Source organism: Phyllopteryx taeniolatus, chromosome 15 (assembly GCF_024500385.1).
Source record: "Phyllopteryx taeniolatus isolate TA_2022b chromosome 15, UOR_Ptae_1.2, whole genome shotgun sequence".
NCBI classification, from domain to species: Eukaryota; Metazoa; Chordata; class Actinopteri; order Syngnathiformes; family Syngnathidae; genus Phyllopteryx; species Phyllopteryx taeniolatus.
In genome coordinates this window covers 11,925,734-11,931,733 of record NC_084516.1, presented here as the reverse complement: position 1 = coordinate 11,931,733, position 6,000 = coordinate 11,925,734, and positions in this window count along the sequence as shown.

The window sequence follows — 6,000 nt, the reverse complement described above, 5'->3', positions numbered from 1 at the left end:
GAGATTGCATTGTGGCTTGGTCACCCAATTGACTCAAATGCTGTTTATTCTGAAGACCTCTGACCATAATCCATCCATTTTCTATACCGCTTATACTGTTCACGAGAAGCGGTAGCCTATCCCAGCTGACTTTGGGGAAAAAAGACACACTTACACCCTAGACTGGTTGCTAGTCAATCACAGGGCACATACAGTGTAGAGACAGACAACCATCCACACTCATATTTGTCACTGAGTGGAGACCAAACCCACCATGCCTACACAGAAATCATGCAAGTGAACCACTACACCATCAGTGACTTCCTCCGACCATAATCGTACTATCAATTGCTGTTATTGCATAAACGTCTAAATAATGTATATGAACACTATTGTTGTGCAACAGGTCTTATTTTTGATTAATATCAAAACTATGTATATGTTCTAAATATCTAGTCATTAAAACAGTGATAACCATTTTGAGAAACTAGACACAAGTATGTTTAATAGGTTGAACATTGGGAGTAGCGCGAACCATTATTGGAAGAGTTTAATTGTAAGGGTTGTTATTAAGCCAAACTGGATATATCTGGAATTAATAATTATAACTATGATGCAGCAGTGAAAGACAAAAGTATGTACTTCAGTGGTTTATCCAGTATATTGTGGGGACACATATATTAGTTTTTGGCAAATGCACAGGTTTAAACCAGCTCACAGTTTGCATTGAATATTTAATGATGCACTTGGCAAGTTAAAGTACTTTGCTGATGGGTGTAATTTTTATGGCACAACCTCAGCTTTGTGCAAGCTTAAAACGCATGGAGTTCAAAGAGAAAGCAACAATAAGTAATTAACGCTGTCATGATGAAGTCAGTCATGCAAATCAACAGATTACAGAGTTCTGGGGTTTCTGTCACAGACCAGGGCCGATTGTAGGATCAGAGTTTTAGGGATGCTGACTTGTGCTGAGGGGTGCTTAATTTCACTGTTTTGCACATTTTAACGTATGTTCGTTCCCATTTTGCTGAAAGATAGCATCAGATTTTGGGGGAAAGTCTGCGACTAAGCCGTCAAATCTGATAAAGCTTATTTACATGTTGAAATAAAAGAGGAAAGGATTAGAAATATAAAATAAACATATTATACCCCTAATATCTGCGTGAAAACAACTCATTTTAATACAGCAGCACCTCTACATGCACATTAACAGCATGGATTTTTCTCTGGAGTAACCAGCCTTCTATGGTGAGAGTTAAAAATGGAACTTGGACTTTTTGGGGGGACTTTTATTTGAAATGCAGTGCATAACATGTAAAACACACAAATAGAAATTGAATTTTGTGAATACTTTGAATACTAATATTTGAACTTGTGACCTGCGACTGACTGGTGACCAGTTCAGGGTGTAGACCGCCTTTTGCCCAAAGTCAGCTGGGATAGGCTCCAGTGCCCGGCGACCCTAACCAGGATAAGCGGTGTTGAAAATGGATGGATGGATGGATATTTGAACTCCTGTCTTAGCTCTCCATCATCCAGCCATCAATATTTTGAAACATAAATATTAATTCATCTGAAAAAGTTTAATTTTATACAATTTGTAAATAAAAACGGGGAAATGGAAAAAAAGACGCGCCTAGGAAATTTTTACAGAAAAAAACAAATCATTGTGAGCTTATTAGGACCTAGCTGGCATGCTGTCATGTGAACAGTTACCAGCAGAATGAATCAAATGCTATATAATGTAAGAGTGGGATGACGGTGTTGATCTGTAACTAAATAATTGTTTATAGGAGCTTTTCCACCAACCAGCCCAGGAACTTTGAGTTCCTGGTAGCAGAAGGTTCCTGTGGTTTGTGTTTCCACCGCACTAATTAGTTCAGGGTAGCTTAAGCAAACGTGGCTGATGTTGCTCATTACTAACACCTATTGGATCAAAAAATGTCTAGTATTTCTAGCTTTCATTGTCTTATTTTATATCCTAATCTAAAGTTGTAACCCTTGTTCCAGGTGAGGCAATTGAGAACTGATTCTCATTTCCAATGCCACGTTGGTTGCAGACAGTTTTATTATATACAGGTGAATTTCAATAAATTAGAATATATTTATTCTATTCTATTTTACTGAGATGACATACCTAAATAGATTGTGCAACAGAAGCTATAGCTCTGATTTATCCCCTGGAAAATGCAATAGGAACATGAGCCTGAATCCTTACACAGTTCTACTACAAACTGGAGAACAATAAATCACATCTATTGTCATCTGCAGGCTTCTACATTTATTTATATATTTATTTATTCAAAAAGACAAGTTTTTCCAAAGTCTTGGCATTCAGGCGATTATATTCTTCTTCATGTTCATGCAAGTTCTCCAGCTTTAGAGAATATCCGCTCACTTGCATTTTATGGACTTTTATTTACAATGTGCTATGATGTAATATTTAACTTGTTACTATAACACATTGTACAGTTTGAATGTGTATTTGCTTCTATTTTGCTTTGTTTTTACTCTGCTGTGTGAATCGCGGATCTCGCCGCCGCCACGGGATCAGTGGGGGACCTCCCGGCGGCGGCTTTTGCCATCTAGTCCGCTGCAGCGGCTCGTTGGCGACGTAATCTTGGTGAGCACAGAGTTTGTCCAGCCTGCTCCTTCTCCACCAAGTGCGGCTCAGGAGGAAAACGTAAAGGTCGGTGTTTGGAAACCTCACGCCTCTCAGCCCCGGCCGAGGAAGATGCACACATCCACTTGGTCTCGGACCTCCGCCCCTTAGCAGAACCGAGTTGGCACAGCCCCCCCCCAAAGGGTTCCTGGTAGCTCTCGGAAGGAACAAAATAATCCAAGGGGAACCTCCCGTTCTGTGGTAGTTTTTTCGGGTGGTGACACAGGGTGAACTCAAGCTACCAGGGTAGCTAGGGAAGTTCCTGCAAAAGTTCCTGCGGTGGGAAAGCCCCTAATGTTCTTTTAGTCTCACACAAATGCTGTCACTGTCAGCTATTTTGTTTGCACCTACTACCATCTAATTTAACCAGATTTTCTGAAATAACAAATAAAGTAAAATACTTCACTTTAAAAGCCAGTTAAATTTACTGTCGAAGATTTTTTCGGCTGATTTAGGACAATTTTGATGTGCTGGATCCAAATGTCACATTGTTTTTTCTCAATCAGGTCAACTATGTCCACATGTGTTTGTTTACATGTACAGGTGTTTTCGCTTTAGAGCTTCAAATGAACTGAGGTTCATCCTAATACAGGGACCTTAAACTGGATATCAAGGATATCAAATAAATGCTCAAACTCCTTACTAGTAGCGTGCAACATGTAGTTGTCTTACTCATGTGCTGAATTGTCTTATTAGTTAGGACAAAGGGCGTACTAGTACATGGACCTTAAGTTTCATATCAAGATATTGAATAAATGCTTCAATGGCTTTCAATACTGCATTGTGCTTACGGCATCAACATATAACACGTTCTCTTGCATTTGCTAACTTGAGACATTGCACTGATTAACATTTGGGAAAACAGTTCCTCTGCGGTGGAAATCCTAGCACACAGGACTCCCAAAATACATTTGGCAAAGTGAATAGCATTTTGCGCTTATCAACTTCAGTTGCTTAAATGTAAAATTATTCATGGTTAGGTAAAAGCTTACACTTGTCAGATTAAGCTTCCTAATTGTTTAACGGGTTTGCTGCTCAAATGTTAAGTTGGGAGGATGAACGCCATGTTAGTTTAATGAGAAAATGAGGCTTAACATTTGGAGATAAACTGAGCTCTTTAACAACAACTAAACAATAAAAAGACCTTCTAACTCCCTTAGTTTGGACACACACACATAGACACACACACACACACACACACACGCGCGCAGACAAATCTATGAAAACATGCAGAACAAATTCACTATTCATTATAAATTTATTCTCATATATGTTTAATTGTAATATAAACCATTGTAAGTGAAAACATATTTCAATGATTTTCAGCTACTTTAGCTTTATTTTTATTTTTGATTTTTTTTTTGGGGGGGTGGGTAAATTTATTCACCAGTTTTCAAGTTCCAGCAGAAACAAAAAAAATATTTTCTTTCCTTTGCATTTGTATGTATAAATGTACTCAAATCTCATTAATAAACCCTGCCAGTAAGGCCACTTGGAGATTCATGGGACATAAAATTGCAGATAAGTGTCTAGCTGCTGCTCTATGGCTGTCCTTCTATGATATACCCCACCTCCCACCCAGGCTCCAGCACCCTGTACAGTATATAATGGAAGGATGGACTTTACTTAAGCAGCGAAGGTTCAGCTTGGTCAGCTGAAGCCTCTCTCAGGCTGTTTCTGTAAGTCACCTTTCAAATGGTCAGCGGACAAATTGCAGTTGTACTTATGCCAGCACAGGCTAAAATATATGTGAAACTGGCTGTTTGTGCCAAGAGAGAATTATTACTCACCTCTGCATGTCCTTTGCTGCAGTCCATTTAAGGTCCCTCAAAAGCTGGAAGGATGTGTTTGTGCAATAAATAGTTTAAGTTTGAACTAATTGTAGAGATCCAGAAACATGTCCTCTTAATGTACACACCTAAAAAAGAACACCCATTGTAGTGTAGAAAGAGTTCTGTAGTGGATCTACCTTGCCTTTTAATAGCAGTCTTATGTGTTTATAACTTTATTTAAAAGGTAAAGGAAAGCATTTAAGTGTGTCAGATAAGTAGTGTTGTGACTTGTAACACTCGAGACCGGTCTTTGTCTCAAGACCCCATTTCATAGGTCTTATCTCGGACTCAATTCCAAAAAGTCCTGGTCTTGTCTCGGTCTCTGACTGACTGGACCCGGGATTTTCCAGCGAGACCAGTAGTGATCTGCTATTCTTTAACGTTATTAATATGATAATAATAAGGAGAAGCACTTGTTAAAACAACAAATACCTTTAATTGATGTGTTACCATCCCCCCACCACCCACATAATGATTGCAACCTCGGCGGTGTTGTGAGTAAGCAACCCTGCGGTAATTAATTTGGCTTCCTTAACGGCAAAAACTTCATATGTAAAACAACATGCTAAAAAACAAAACAAAACAAAAAACACTTTGAAGTGTGGAAATTCTGCTGTCTTCAGATCATTTAAACGACTGGGGCGTCAGACTTTGGCCAGCATCTTTAAAGAAAAAATTAAAAGAAGTAAGCTAAGGTTAACTGTAAGTAACACTAGTGAATATAATTTTGTCTTTCTTAAATGAATATGGTTTTAATTGGACCTTAAATTGGCTTTATGTAACAGTATTATACTTTGGCTTTAGCTTATGCCGTACAAATCAAATAAATCGGCTATTTTTTTTTCACTATTTGTACCGTTAACAGCATTGCTAGCTTTACACTTGCATTTCATTTCTAAATACATAGGACTTATTTTTTGCAGGAATTTAGTTGAAAAAATATTTGAGATGTTTGCATGCTGTGCTTTGAAAGAGTTGCAGACACCATGTTTTTGGCTGTCAAATTTCCCATGTTGTTGGGATGTGGGAGGAAACCGGAGTGCCTGGAGAAAACCCACACAGGCACAGGGAGAACATGCAAACTCCACACAGGCGGGGCCGGGGATTGAACCCAGGGCCTCAGAACTGTGCTGACGCTTTAACCAGTCGGCCACCATGCCGCCGGGAAAGTCTTAGTCCCGGATAGTGTGGTTTTGAGCACAACACTACAAATAATTGTCTTTCTGGTGGCACAGAGAATAGACAATGAATTGGAATGTATTGATGGGGGATAGCCTCCTTAAACCACAGTCTAATACATTTGATAGACATATTGGTCAGATGCATAACATCAAAAGTTTCAGTTCTTAATTATGGAATGTACATACATATGGGCAAATTACATTTGAAATGATTACTTTTGTTTCATTAAACTCACCCCCGAAAACAAAACCAATAAATCATCAGTTAGGCAAGGACAAGGACAAAACAGAGTGCCCAAAGCGTGCAATTATACGCCTGGCTTAGTTACCAAACTTGAATAATTTC